Here is a 16,317-nt window from a genome sequence, read left to right on the forward strand (position 1 = left end):
ATATCGGCCCAGTATCTGTCATGTAAGAGGCATTCACAGGGCCAAGGGATTAGGCCGTGTTATCTCTGGTAGCCTACTGTACTTAATCTAAAATAATAGCTAAAGGAAGTACTGGTTTATCAATTCTAGTAAATGTCTCATACAAAAATAACATGTGGTTGATTTAAAAAAAAAAAGTAAGTGTAGGCAATATAAGAATTTTCTGTACACTATTCTCAGTTTCTCTGTGAATTTGAAGCTGTTCTTTTAAAAAGTCTGTAAAATTCTAAAATACTAAACACGCAACTACCATATGACCCAGGAATTGCACTCCTGGGCATTTATTTCAGAGAAATGAAAACTATGTCCCCACCAAAACATATACAGATGTTTGTAGCAGCTTCTAATTAGTCTATTGAAACTCATTAGCTAGAAAAATAAGCCCAAAAGAAAAATGTTTTGATTCATCTTAGCCTGGGTCCTCTGAATTGTGTATTCCATAAATATCAGATTTAGACAAAATTAGTCCATTCCATTCGCAGTTGCGTTAAATATTTCTGGGGATGGAGAAGGATCTTGGAAGGAAAGATGAAGGAATGCAGAGAGGTCAGGCATGAAAGATGCTGGTGAGAGCCATCAAGAAGGAACCCTGTGCCCCAGCCCTAGTGCTGGATTTGAATGTGCTGGAAACTCCATGTCCAGTACACAGTGTGGGCAGGGGGGACCTTTAAGACGTGAGTAGCTAACTCTGCTCTTTGAATAGATTATTGTCACTGTCCTGAGAGCAGGTTCCTTATCTTGAGAGTGGGTTTGTAATGGAAGTAAGCTTAGCCATCTCTTACTCTCTCACCACATGATGCTCTTCATCATGTTATTTCACAGCAAGAAGGCTCTTACCGGATGTCAACACCTTGACCTTAGACTTAACAGTCTCCAGAACTGTATGAAATAAACTTCTGTTATTTATTGACTACCCAATCAATCTATGGTGTTTTGTGATAGCAGCACAAAATGGACCAAGAAATCCAATTCAGACCAAGCAGGGAATAGGGTAAGAGGCCACAACAGAACCATTTCTCAATGGGATCTGAGGGCAGAGAGGGTCTGACTTCCTGCATAGAGCCTGGAAAAGTGAGCAAATCCCACAGTTCCATGATAGCGTGCCTGCATGAAGCCCAGCTGTGTGGGGTACAGGGTATTGGAGGGCTGAGAGAAGCCCACTGTGGGCTCCTCTGATGCTGGAACGTCTGAAGGACACAGATGTGAGTGAAAGAGGACTTGACCCTGTAAGGAAGAGGACACAGACGTGGAGTCAATCACCAGGGATGAAGAAGAGTGATGCCCTCAAAGCCCACGGTGTAATCAAGATGGCACCCAAGACCCTGAGCCAGTGTCAGCCAGGTCCCCATCTGCCATCTCTAGGCCATAATTTAAAGAAGTGTACAAGCCTTCAGGAGGGAGAGAAGGGAAAATCCAGGAGTAAGTAGCTTAACCTGAAATGACAGAGAGAACTATAATTAGATGAATTTTCCTGCTATCAAATTCAGTGGGGGTTCCTAATGGGGAGTCAACTGGCTTACAGAAATGAAGAAAACTCGCTTATTTGCACACGTAAGATTGGTGAGTGCTTTGCTCGTGAATCTTATGTAAAGTCGGCTTCTAATTCCAGTTGACCTCTAATTCCATGGGTTCTGCATCTGAGGATTCAACAAACCACAGAACAGAAATGTTTGGGGGAAACGACTTGTGTCTATACTGAATGTGCAGACTTATTTCTTGTCATTATTTCCTAAAACTATGCTACAGCAAACTATTTACGTAACATTAACATTAGGTGTTAGAAGTAAACTAGAGATGATTTAAAGTATTCAGGAGGTTGTGCATAGGTTATATGCAAGTCCTACACCAATTTCTATAAGGGATTAGAGTATTTGTGGAATTGGATATACATAGGGGTACTGGAATCAATCTCTGCAGATACTGAGGGATGGCTGTATAGGTGTTTTTTTTTCCCTCTATTTTTCTACATCATTGGTATATAACACATGTAACAATAATTATTATATTAAGAGGAAAAAATCAAAAATATAATGTAAGGCTTTGGGCTGGGAATGTGGCAGAGCACTTGCCTCAAACATATGAAGCACTGGGTTTGATCCTCAGCACCACATAATTAAATAAATAAATACAATAAAGGCATTGTGCCCATCTACAACTAAAAAGAAAAACTTTTAAAATAATAATAATGTAAGGTTTCAAGTTCAACAATGACACCAAATGTCATCACCTCCACACAGCCCTGCCAGTTCATATGCTCCCTTGATACCATTGAAGGTCCCCAGTTTCCCATACCTTTGGATACCACTGAGGCCACACTTAAAATCTCCTTCACAATGCTCTTCTTGTTGCCTTCTGGGGACCAGCAGCAGGGTGGCTGGTCAGAGACCTCCTCTGTGATCAGGCCCATCAGGCATTATGAAGACCAGGGAGATACCAAGCTCTCATTTCATTTAGTTCAACTAATTTACCTGAAGAAGGACTTTTATATGATATCATCAAATATTAGCCAAAATACAATGTAGGAGGGAAGATGCTCTCTCTTAGAAAAGAAGAATATAAACAGAAGTGTCAAAAGGTCTACCAGGACACTTTCTCCATTCCAAAATCAAAAGGATTGAAAGAGTATTGGAAATAGGCCATTTGGTGTTAACATCTATTTATTCAGTGTTAATGTGTGTTCACCTAAAATCACCTTGAGTACCATCCAAAGAATCCAATGTCAATGAGACCTTCTGTTAGGAATCATTTTGTGCCTATCACAGACCAGCTGATAATTTGGGGAAAATGACCAGTGGGTGGCAGGATTGAAACAAGGGCTACAGATGCAAGGCCTTTCTTAATATAGCTCCATTGTTTACAGCTCTGCAGCTGTTTTTCTACAGCCCTGCAGCCTGCTCAGCAGGGCTCTTCCTGCTCACCTGCTGCTTGTCTACATCTGCAGCTGGGTCCCCAAGGAAAACAACAGTGTAACCATGTCATGTGGAAACTAGAAATAGGGACTCCTAAATACCCATGTTTGTTCCAGAACACCCCAGGTCCCCCTTCCGTCACTCTTCAGGAACTCTGAATTTATATCTGAACCTAGAAAACAGAAAACATAGAGGTTACTGTGTCCCTGGACCCAACTTAAATCAATCAACCAAGCATTTAGCCATTTTGAGCATCAGCACTGCGCTAGACAGGGATTATTGAATATAAGTTCTAAATTACCTGGATGATGATATTAAAGCTATTGCTATCAATGAACAAGATAGGACAAAACTGCTAAATGATATGATAGAAACCATAAGAAATGTAAAGTTTCAGAGGAGAATAATGGAAAGCCAATCGGACGGTTCCTTCCCCAGGGTCCCATCACAATGCTTATTAAAACATTCAATAGGAAAGAAAATTGTAACAGCACCAGATGCTAGTGGTAAAAACTGGACATGTACCAAGAAGATTCCTAGGGTTTTCTTTTTCTTTTTTTGCAGGGCTGGGGATCAAGTCCAGGGCCTCATGCATGCTAGGAGAGTGCACTACCACTGAACAACATCCAGTTCTCGTTATTTTTTGAGACAGGGTCTCACTAAGTTGCTGAGGCTGGCCTTGAACGTGCAATCCTCCACCCTCAGCCTCCTCAGTGACTGGGATTATTACAGAGCTGGGGCCTTCCGGGAAACTAAGACAACATGAAGACGCCACCTTCAAACATGATTCTTGCAATCAAGTCAGAAATATTCCAGACGTGTTGCTCAGAGTAACAAGCATGAATTTATTGATGGGATAGGAAAAAGGAAAGTGGGCATTCTCAAGGGAGATAGTGGGTTCCCTCAGAGAGAAAGGGGACAGTGTACCTCTCCTACACTCCAATTTTTATTGGGGATCCCAGAGAAGTTTCTAGAGAGTCCCACCTAGGTCCACTTCTTGACTTTTGACTGACAGCTGGATGACATCAGACTTTCAAGTCCCCTCTGCCATGACAACTCTTGGTTAACTTGGCCCATGCTGACGGGTTCTAATTGGATTCTTAACTATAAATTCTTACAGAAGGAATTATTCTACCTAAGTTTCTGGATCTTATTTATTTGTTTGTTTGTTTGTTTATTTATTTATTTATTTGTTGTAGTTGGATACAATATGTTTATTTTATTTACTTATTTTTGTGTGGTGCTGAGGATCGAACTCAGGAGCTTGCACATGCTAAGCGAGCGGTCTACCCCTGAGCCACAACCCCAGCCCTGAGTTTCTGGATCTTGTCTGTGAAAAGGCATACAAAATCTACCCTTCAGGGTAACTTGGGTTTCTCTTATTGGCATTATTTCGGGCGAGCCTGCATTTCTCCTGCAGATAACAGGTAGTCTGCTGAGGAATGTGACATAGCCTATACATTTAGGCCAAGCAGGGCTGCAGGTAAATTGTTTCTTGGAGAATAAAACACAGGTGGGAGTTAGCACTGTGGGCCCATTTTGTAGAATCATTCCCTTAACCTGTGTTCCCACCACTGGGGATCTGTCTGTCCCCTGTGAGGATTACAGGTGTGCACCCCCACAACTGGCTCCAGAAGGAGTTTCTAGATTTGCAAAATGATAGATAGAAAGAGTCTGCATTAGTCAGCTAGGGATACCGTAATAATACCACCGACTGGGAGTCTCAAGCAACAGACATTCCCTTCTGACCCGTGGGAGGCTGGAAGTCCACGGTCAAGGTGTCAGGCAGGTTGGGTTTCTGCTGAGGCCCCTCTCCTTGGCTTCAGGTGGCAGTCTTCTTTCTGTGTCCTCATGTGGTCTTTCTTCTGTCCATGTGTATCCTTGATATCCCTCTATCTCTCTTCTTATAAAGATATCCGTCATATCGGCTAAGGGCCTCACCCCTTAGAGAGAAATGATGGGAGGGGAGGGGAGGGGAAGTGGGGATAGGAAAGGCAGCAGAATAAATAGACACTAGTATTGCCGTATGTATACCCGTGTCTGTATAACCAATGTGATTCTGCAACCTACCACACTCAGAAAAATGAGAAATTATACCCCATTTGATTCAAATGTATGATATGTCAAGATCATTGTATTGTCATGAGCAACTAAAAAAAAAGGGGGGGGGCCTCACCCTTATGATCTCCTTTAATCTTAATTATTTCCTAAAGGCTCTACTCCAAGTATAGTCACATTGGGGGTTACACAATTTAGTCCATTGCAAGGCCCCAATCCACTCCTCAATCCACTCTCCTTTTTACAGAGAAAACAGACTAGAAGGAAACTAATGAGAAGAGACAGAGAGGGGTGGGAAGAGAAGCACACTGATGATTGAGCCCCTTAATGAGCCACAGGACAGACCCAGGGATACTTTCCAACTTGGAGATGGAAAGGGAGGCGAACAGAGTCACCCAAAGCAAAAAGGCTTTGAAGCATGAAGCTAAATAGAAAACTCTGCGTTGGATAAACAGGTTTCACAAGTATTTGAGAGGTGGACTCCAAAGGAAGGAGTAAAAGGAAGGAATAAAAATCCATTTCAGCTGTGAGCAGCCAGGGGGGAAAGGTTAAAGAGACCCTCAAAAGCCTCAGTCAGAAACTCCACTGTGCCCCTTTGCATCTGCAGCTGTAGAAACAAGTAAAGTTTATGCTGAGATCAAGACACATAGATTTATTTTGCCATCTTAAAAAAACACAAATGTTATGAAACTAAAAAAAAAAAAAAAAAAAAAAAAGAGCCTGCAAAATATACAGTAGGCCAGGGATCTACCCTGTTTACTTCCTTATTCTTCCAAACAAGAACTTCTTGTTGAGTCAAATAAGAACAATTTCAGTTTGAGTCTCTTTGCCTTTGAATTCTACATTTGGAAAGAAAGCTAGCTTCGTTTTTCCTATCTGAGGGGGATTCCATCTTATGCTCAAGCTGGAGCTTCCACCAGGAGCTGGTGAAACTGCAGCGAGCCCAGAAATGTGCCCCAGAGGGTGCTGGGTAAAATAGATATACGACACCTATACTTTAATGCCAGCTCTGCATAGAATTCTCCTCTTTCAAGGATGAATAATAGATACTATGATATCTATAAAGAAATTCTACAGCACAAGGAAAAGCATTTTAAATGACCAAATAATAGAGAAGACTTTTTCTGAAGCACAGGAAAAATTACAATGTTCTTACTTTTGTTCCTGTGAGGAATCACTTTTATTGACCAAGAAAAGGCCTTGATTAGAAGATAAGCCAAGAGAAGAGGAAAGTGCAATGAAATTAATACCCGGGAGAAAAGGTAAAATAAATTCAATGGATATTATAAAAGACAAGTATGCAGATTGGTGATACAGAAGACAAACTGGTGAAACACAATCTTAAGATCATCCAGGCAATGAAAGAAGTGAAAAGCAAGAGAAAAAAAACTAGGGAGAGATACTCTAAGGTGAATGAAAAGAAACCCAAGAAATGATGGGTATTCCCCAAAGATAAACAATGCGAGTGGAATAAAAGCATTATTCAAGATAGAATTAAAGCTTTAACTTTCAGAGGGCTCATCAGCATATTCTAATTAATATGATAAACAGAGATTGTTTCCAAGGCCTAAGTTATTAAAATTTAAAGAATAGCAAAGAATCTTGAAAATATTCATTCATGAAAAAAATTATCTTTTAAAACAAAAATTAGGAAGTATAATTTATATAAAATAATCTTGATTTTTTTGATTTCTGATGTTTTTTATATCTCCTTTTTAAGCATTATTAAGGTATATTTAATATGCTTGATAGTTACACATATTTAATGTATACATTTTGATGAGTTTGGGCAGATGTATAAACTTTGATACTATCACCACCATCAAGATACTAAACATACTACACAACGGAATATTACTCAGCATTAAAAGAGAATAAAAATATGGAATTTGCAGGTAAATGGATGCAGTTGGAGAATACTATGCTAAGTGAAGTAAGCCAATCCCAAAAAACCAAATGCCAAATGTTTTCTCTGATATGTGGATGCTGATGCATAATGGGGATGGTGGGGAGCATGGGAGGAAGGGAGGAACTTTAGATAGGGAAAAGGGGAGGGAGAGGAACAGAGGGGGCAAAGGGATAGGAAATATGGTGGAATGAGATGAACATCATTACCTTAAGTAAATGTATGAAGAAATGAATGGTGTGACTCTACTTTGTGTATCATCAGAGACATGAAAAATTATGCTCTATATGTGTACTATGAATTGAAATGCATTCTGTTGTCATATATAACAAATTAGAATAACAAATATAAATTTTAAAAAATTAAAAAAATGTATATGAAAAAATAAATAAATTCAACAGAAAAAAAAAAGATAGTAAACATCCCTCACATCCCAAAATTTCCATAAATCTTTGCAGTGTTTGGGGTTTTGAGAGGGGTTTTTGTTGTTGTTATTTTCATTTTTCTTAAATTATATTTGAAGACAAGGACAATAAATAATCACCTAAAGTATAAATGATAGGATCAATGGTAGAACTTCAATTTCACTATAAGAACATATTCCATTTTTCAATTTTTTCTCTTCATCTCTTATGTCAGCAATTACCAATGCATTATCTCTACTTGAGGACAGCATTATGAATTCATTTCCTTCCAATTAATTTTGAAATGTTCTTTCAGAAGAAGCGTCTTCAGATCCAAACCTCCAGCAAAATCTTGGCATATCTGAGATACCTAATAAACTTTTGGAGTTTACTATGGACTGAATGTTTGTATCCCTCTCAGATTCATACATTAAAGTCCCAGTAAGTAATGTGATAGTATTTTGAATTGGAGCTTTGGGGAATGATTACACCATAAAGGCAGTTCTGACCTGAATTGGATTATTACTCTTCTGGGGAAAAAAAAAAAAAAGATGCAAGAGAGATGATCAGTCTCTCTAGCATATGAAACTACAGGAAGAAGGTGGCTGCCTTCAAACCAGAAAAAGACCCCTCCCTAGAAACTGAATCTCCCAGCACTTGGATCTTGGACTTCCCAAACTTCAAACTTCAGGAATTGCAGTCACCTGCCATATAACAAAGTTTTGGTCAATGATGGGTTTCATATGTAATAAATAAGATTATAATAGGATTGAAATAATTCAATTAACTAGTGTCATTGCCATAGTCATAAAGTCATAGCACAGGGGATGTGGCTCAAGCGGAAGCGCGCTCGCCTGGCATGCGTGCGGCCCAGGTTCGATCCTCAGCACCACATACCAACAAAGATGTTGTGTCTGCCTAAAACTAAATATTAAAAAATTCTCTCTCTCTCTCTCTCTTAAAAAAAAATAAAGTCATACCACAATGTAAAATCATGAAGTCATAGTAGAGTGCCTTACTCATGTGTCTGTGTGATGCAATATATGTGAGCCTACTGTGCTGCCAGTCATACAAAACTATACAATATGATTATAAATAGTATATAATACTTGATATAGATAATAAGTGACTATGTTACCAGTTTGTGTATTTACTACACTGTACTTTTCATTATTATGTTGTTTTAGAGTGTGCTTCTACTTATAAAATTTTACTGTAAAACATTATACTGTGTAAGACTGGAAGCAGCCTGGTACATCTAGGGTTACTGCATTTCTTCTTCTCCTTTTTTTTTTTAGTTATTTTTGTGAAAAGAATACTTAACATGCAACCTTAAAACAAGTACTAGGTGCTATGTCATACAGATCTCTAGAACTTATTCATCTTGCATGAGTGAGGCTCAAAGGGTATAAAGATTTTCTTTGATTTCTAACATGGTTAAGATAACTGCTACTTCCCCTAAATGGTTTCTGGTTTCATTTTTTTTTTTACTTGTTTTATTTTCATTTTAAATAAATATATTTACTTCATATATACATACAAATAAAATCACAAAATATATATTTATTTATGTGAACTTTCATACTATACATAGTTGGGGTTTTTAAAATTTTTTTTTAGTTGTAGATGGACACAATATCTTTATTTATTTATTTTTATATGGTGCTGAGGATTGAACCCAGGGCCTCACACCTACGAGGCAAACACTCTACCACTGAGCTACAGCCCCAGCCCTGTACATAGTTTTATGTATTCTTCTATATGTGTAATGTATGTCAGAGTTTTCTAAACAAAGCAATTAAGAACAAAAATAGCTAGCATAGATAGATAAAAAGACGGAGATAGAGAAAGAGAAAAGGGAAACGATGAATGTGGTGATAGAGAAGCTGTTCTTGTTCTTGGTATACTCTCAGATTTAAGGATCACATATAATAACATGTGTACCTTACTCTCAAATCATTGGGAAATTAAAAGGCAGAAAGAGGAAGACAGAAAGGAAAAGAAGGAGGGAGGGATAATCAAATAAGCAAGTTTTTGTTGTTGTTTTTTTCATTTGCAGATCTTCGGTTTTTGCTTTTGGTATCAGTGATTGAACCCAGGGGCACTTAACCACTGAGCCACATCCCCAGTCCTTTTTATTTTTTATTTGGAGACAGGGTCTCACTAAGTTGCTTAGGGCATCACTAAATTGCTGAGGATGGTTTTGAACTCTCAATCCTCCTGCCTCGGCCTCCTGAGCCACTAGGATTACAGTCACACACCATTGAACCCAGCAAATAAGCAAGATTCTTAAGAGATGTGATGAGGAAATCATCCTCCACAAGTCAATATGCATGAATTTTGACCCATATTTTAAGAGTTAAAATCTCTTGGGCTAGAGCCTGGTCTAGTATGTGCAAGGCCTTGGGTTTGATCCCAGCACGGATACAAAAACAAAAAATAACCTCAATTAAGGGATCTTTAATGTCTTACTTGACTGGACAAATACAGCTATCCCTTCTCTACATTGATGTTTCATTCACCCAGGTAAATGTCATACCTCTTTTATCTGCCTAATGCTTTACTGGATAGACACTGCAGCCTTCTTCAAATGCATAATGTCATTACCTTCAGCCTTTTCCAAGTGCATCAATGTATGACTCCAAAGTCCAACCCTCCACTGACCCCATCCCAACTAAATGTTCTTGGATCTCATCTTCCATACTGGAATATCAGCAGGACACTCCAGGCAATGCTGAAGAGGTAGCTTTAGTGGCTGCTCCCAGAAAGCAAAGCTGGTTTCAAAAATGTAAGAGGAAAATGATTAGTCTTCATTTTTTAACTTCAGGTAACATGACTCTCTTATCTTGTATGTGAATTTTATTTTTAAAGTTTGTGTGTGAGTGTGTGTGTGTGTGTGTGTGTGTGTGCGTGTGTTTTTTAATGCAATCCTCAATCAGCATCCTAGAGAGAATGAGTAAGGTATACACTAAGAGAGGGGAGGGGAAGGGGGGATAGAAAGGGCAGCAGAATAAAATAGACACTAGTACTGCTGTATGTATATATGTGGCTGTATAACCAATGTGATTCTGTAACCTGTATACTTGGAAAAATGAGAAATTATACCCCATTTGATTCAAATGTATGATAAGTCAAGATCATTGTATTGTCATGAGCAACTAATAAAAAAAAAAAGATACGCACTAAGAGCTGGGTAACTTACAAATTGATACAATCTTTCTGGGAAGTCATTTGTAAGAGGAGTCATAAATACTCATAGCCTTTGACCTTCCAATTTGCCTTGAAGGAATCCATCTTAAAGACATCATGGGAGAAAAATTTATGCATCAAAGTTCATTGGCACATTGCAAAATCAAATCTAGTAGAAATAACCTGTTGTTCAACCTTACAGGAATAGCTAACTTACTTTAGGTGAGGTACAGCCTTACAGATAGGAAACTATATACTCTTAAAGATTATTTGGTGCCACTTTAGTTACAAAGGAGTTAAAAGGAACAAATAAAAGCTATTTTTAAGAGCAATGGAGCTAAAGCTCTTGAACTGTTCTACTTCTTGTGGTCCAATTTCTAATAATTTGTTTCCTCTCTGCAATATGATTTTTGTCACTTCTCCAATTTAGTTCTATTCCTACCAGAAAACATACCTCCCTGGTTATGGCTAAACATTATCCACTGGTCATGGATTTCTAATCTGGCCTTTTATAACCCTAGTTCCCTGGAACAGAAACCCAAAAAATGTCAACAACCCTTAATAAAAGCCAGAAGAAGACATTACCACCACCACTGTGCTCAAAGAACCATCTTAGAAATTTTCCAATATGAACATGTCGAATATTCAGAGAACATTATTAAATTAACATGATTCGTATCCCCTACAGAATCTCCTTGAAGATAGCAGCAGTCCTATGACCCATCACTCAGAACATGAACAGGGCCTTGTTACAAGGAAGTGAACACTTCCATGTCCATTAAAGCAATGTCCTCCCTCAAAAATACAGAAAAAAAAAAAAACACCTTGTTCTGGCAGGAGCTGGGATGAACATGATATTTTTGGTGGATGAAAGGTGAAAGTTAACTTTGGGTTTGAATTTATTTTGTTCATAACAGTCGTAGGTATTACCTGCAGCACCAGGTAAAAAAGGCAGGTGTGCACAGAGACGGTGAGAACCTGGAATGTGTGTCACTTTATGTGATAGATGACTAAAAGGTGTGATAGCATCAACAAAACACACACATACACACACACACACACACACACACACACACACACACACACACACACCATGTGCTTGCCCATACCATGCACTTATACAAACCTTCCATTTCCTTTGGAAGGAAGCAGTTTGTAATTTACCTAGTTTTGTCGTTGCAAGAAACTTCATCTTAGGCCATTCCCAATCTCTAAAAGAACTGAATATCCCCTCTACCCAGAAGCATTTCCATTTAGTTGTTTAAAACAAAATATCACTTCCTATGGGGCTGGAATTATAGCTCAGCAGTAGAGAGCTTGCCTAGCATCTGTAAGGCACTAGGTTTGATTCTCAGCACTACATATAAATAAGTAAACAAAATAAAGGTCTATCCACAACTAAAAAATACTTTTAAAAAGATGGCACTTCCTATAAAATCAATGTTATAAGTTTGGGATTAGTTTCCAGGTCCACCCCACCAAAAAATTATTTTTTTCATATTGCATCTGAAATAACATTTGCAGTAAACAGATACTGAAAATAATACTATTGCATCAAAAGTATTTCAAGTAGGTTGTGGGTCATTCATGGAAATGAATCATTATTGTGTTTGGGGGGAAATTAGTCTATAAATTCTAAACAGGAACACAGGAAACACATCTCATTCTTCCGGCCAAGTTCAAGCCACCAGGTCAAGAACTTCCTGCTGCCTTGTCTCAGACTCCCTCAGCTTTCGCTGCTGCTTTGAGAGTCTCCATACTAAGCAGTCGCCAGGAACATCCATAATTCAGACATGGATAAACCTCCTCCAGTTGTTTCAAAACATGGGTATACCAGAAGCTTAAATACACGTTTTTTAGTGTTGTGTGACAGCATATAATTAAGATTTATTATGAAGTTCCCAGTGCCTTGAAAGATTCAACATTCTCAGATTCAACACGTCACAAACATCAAATGTGCCACAATCAGAGGGAGCACTATTTATTCAATATGCAAATGCAAGGTAAAACAGGAGTGTTGCCATGGGAAAGCATAATTTTCAAAAAGTTAAACACAGGACTGATCCAAATGCAGAGTGAACACCTATCTAAGGTTTTATCAATCCATCAATGAACAAAGAAATTAATAAAATGATCAAACTGGCTCAAAGGAGAATTTAAGAAATGGAGATTTTATTCAATGTCAAAGAAATGCTGAAATGAATTCACCTGCTCAATAGACACCAAACTGGTTAGTATCTTGCAGTACATTAACTTCTGTGGGTATATTTTTCCCAGACAGACATCTATAAGTTGCGGTGTATCTTCAATGTCTGGTCTCTAAAAAGTTCATAAAGAGCAGAGACTTACATAAGCACATACTCCAATATAGAAAATGAACTAACAACGAGGTAAGCATGACAAACGAGGCTATTGGAAGGACATGTAGACACTCTTTTGCTGATTTTTCTTAATAGTAATTTCCTGAAAATGTGTTCAGAAAGGAATATAACCAAATTCATAGGCATTGTTCTCTACAGTGAATTAACATGGCCCTTAGCTCTGTGGATTCTAACATTGATTTTATCTACACTGTGTACCTGTATACTATCTCAACTCATAGGAAACACATAAGCAAACCAGAGGAAAGCAATCCATGTGCTTTAGAACTATAATTCACAAGTAGATCACATACCCACCTCCTCTGATGGGCACATTCTTTTCCTCAAGGAAAAGAGTTAATTGGGGGGCTGGGGATGTGGCTCAAGCGGTAGCGCGCTCGCCTAGCATGCGTGCGGCCCGGGTTCGATCCTCAGCACCACATACAAACTAAGATGTTGTGTCCGCCAAATACTCAAAAATAAATATTAAAATTCTCTCCCTCTCTCTCCCACTCTCTCCCTCTCTCTCATTCTTTCTTTAAAAAAAAAAAAAGAGTTAATTGGGTCAATTTATTATCTTAACATTGCTTGGTGAGCAGTGATGAAACTAGGAAAAAATTGGTCCCAATGAAATGAAAATTGCCTTCCTTCCCGTCTGTCCCAAGTGAAAAACAAAGAGATTCCCTCCTTGATCCAAGAACAGGGAAAATTAGTATGGCCACAAAAAGCCTATGTTCTTGATTGGGATTTGGGCATGAGAGTAAGAAGGTACACTCTAAGACAACTCATTGCCATGAACAACTTGGAGATTTCTCTAGATCCTGATGGAGTCCCCATGATTGAATCCTGATGGTTTTATAAGAAAAGGGAGGGAGACCAGAATATTCCCGCCCCCCCACACACACACCCTGTCTTGCCACTCAGTATCATGTGCTGTCTTAGAATTCCACCAGCAAAAAAAAAAAAAAAAAAAAAAAAAAATCAGAATTTTGAGCTAAATAAACCCTATCCCTTTATAAAGTTATCCAGCCTCTGGTATTTTGTTACAGTAACAAAAGACTAATGCACAAGGCCATTACAAAACTAAACTTCTGCCTCCTTTTGGCTAAAACTCTGCGCTCAGTCTGGATGGTTGAGTGAGACAAACGCATAGCTCTAAAACCTGTTATTACTATCTGAAGTTTCCCCAGAAGCCTTCCTGTACACACCCTCTTTGTCCCCCCACCCCTTCAATTCTCATCACCTCCACCCTCCTCTGCTCTGAGCACTTTGCCTCATTTTGATGGAGGAGGAGGAGGGGGAGGAGGGCGTGGAGAAGAGAGAGGATGGTAGGAGCTGCCCTGAAACTTTCTGTTCTTGGAGTTTTCCAAAACCATAGTATCCTATCGGGTAGCTCCCCTTCCATGGGCTCCTTTGGCTTCATTTAACCACTGTTGTCAATTTTGAAACCATTCAATACGTAATGACTTTTACAATTCAAAGATTAATGACATCAGGATGACTCCCAAATGCCTGCTTTTGAAAACAGATGGCTAGAGGGGAAATTTTGATCCAGGGTACCTCTTCCTCCAAACAGAAAGTACTTGGGAAATGCCTCACTGGATCTCTGACCTTTTTATAGGTTCCCTCATATTTAATTCCTCTTCTGATGAATGCCTTCTTCCTTGGTCTGCAATTTTACCAAAGATTAACCTACTGACATCTTTGTTCTTCCTGCTTCTGGCATGGGTAAGATTCTGGCTCTAAGAGTGCTTTTGATATATACAACAGATTGTATCTTTTCTCAGAACCCACAGTCTCCCTGGGTGATACCACCTCCTCGAGACTAACTAGGCACAGGCCCCTTCTGGAAAGCATTTATGTCTCCTATTTATGGCACCTTCTTTCCACTTCAGCTGCACGGACTTGATAGATCCTGAACGAGAAAGCAAGCTCATTTCAGCTTTATGGACTTCACAATCGCTGTTGCTTCTGCCTTGATCACTCTGCTTAAGGGAGTTTGCATGAAAAAACCATCATTGAGTTCAAATCTTTCCTTCCCAAAGAGGCTATCTCTGAATACTCTAAAAGGCACACTTTGTCCCAGGATTTCTGAACTTCCAGACCTTTCCACAGCATTTATCACTATTTGACATTATCTCATTTGTTTATCATAGGTTCTGTCTCTCCATGTCCCAGGAGGAACAAGTCTGGTTTATTTTATCCAGCACTGTATCTCCTGGGCTGTACACATTCGGTGTGTGGCAATACGATCTATTCATTATCTGTGACAGAAGAATAAATCATCCAAAATTTAAAAGCATAAGACAACAAATAATTAGTACCTCGCACCTTTTGTAGGTCAGGAATTCAGAAGCAGCTTAGCTGGTGATTCTAGCTGAGGATCTCTCATGAGGTAGCAGTTACGATATCAGCAGCTGCTGCAGTCATTTGAAGGCTTGATTGGAGCCAGAAGATGGCCTTCCAAAAGGGCACACTTATAGGGCTACAGCAATCCTCTGGCTATTGGCAGGAAGGCTCAGTTCCTCATCACAGGAGCCTTTTCCAAAGGGATATTTGGGTATCCTCAGGACAGCACAGGGCTACCCTCAGAGTGAATAATTTAGAGAGAACAAGCCAATCTCTTCTACAACTTAACCTAGGAAGTCACATTATGACATTTCCACAACAGTCTATTGGTTAATGTATCAGCTCCATTCATTGTGGAGGGGGGATTATAAGTGGGCATAAATATGATCTTAATAATGGTTGGTCTATAAACATCTCTTGAACTAATGAACTGTGTCAATTTTATAATTCAACTCTTAGCAAGCCATCTCATATCCAAATGGGAAAAAAATCTCTCACCCTCCCAACCCTACCCCCACAAATCTTTTAATGTGTGTCCTGTTTCATTTTTCAAACAGAATGTGAAAAAGAACAATCCAGGAATGATAAATTGTGGCTATGTTTTGTACTTACTTTATTTACTCATAGAACACTTGAACCCAATATTTAAAAATTAGCAGCACTTCAGGAAACCCGGAGCATTGTGGTTGTTAAACCAATATCAGGTAACTCTCCTAGTTAAAATATGCAATTGCTTCCATCCGTACAATACTTCCTATTTTGCAAAGCGTCTTCCCATATGGTCTCATTTGAGCTCTGAAAATAAAGCAAGGTAGATTTTATTTCAACCTTATAGATGGGGACACCTGGCCCGATTCCAATTTTAATAAGAAGCAGACCAAAAGTACAATTTTGGTATTCTGATTCCTAGTATCAGAAAAGACTTAAAGAAGGAACTCTGCATAATAAGTTGGGTTATGCTGCAGAAAAGAAAACCCAAATATCTTCAAGGCTTAAAGCAACATAGATTTGTTTCTGATCATATTAGTTCAAGGCAGACTGGTTGACCTTCCAAGGCTATCTCCCTCGATGCAGCAATTTAGTGCCCTTCTGCTTCCTTATTA

This window comes from Urocitellus parryii, chromosome 4, assembly GCF_045843805.1.
Source record: "Urocitellus parryii isolate mUroPar1 chromosome 4, mUroPar1.hap1, whole genome shotgun sequence".
Taxonomy (NCBI): domain Eukaryota; kingdom Metazoa; phylum Chordata; class Mammalia; order Rodentia; family Sciuridae; genus Urocitellus; species Urocitellus parryii.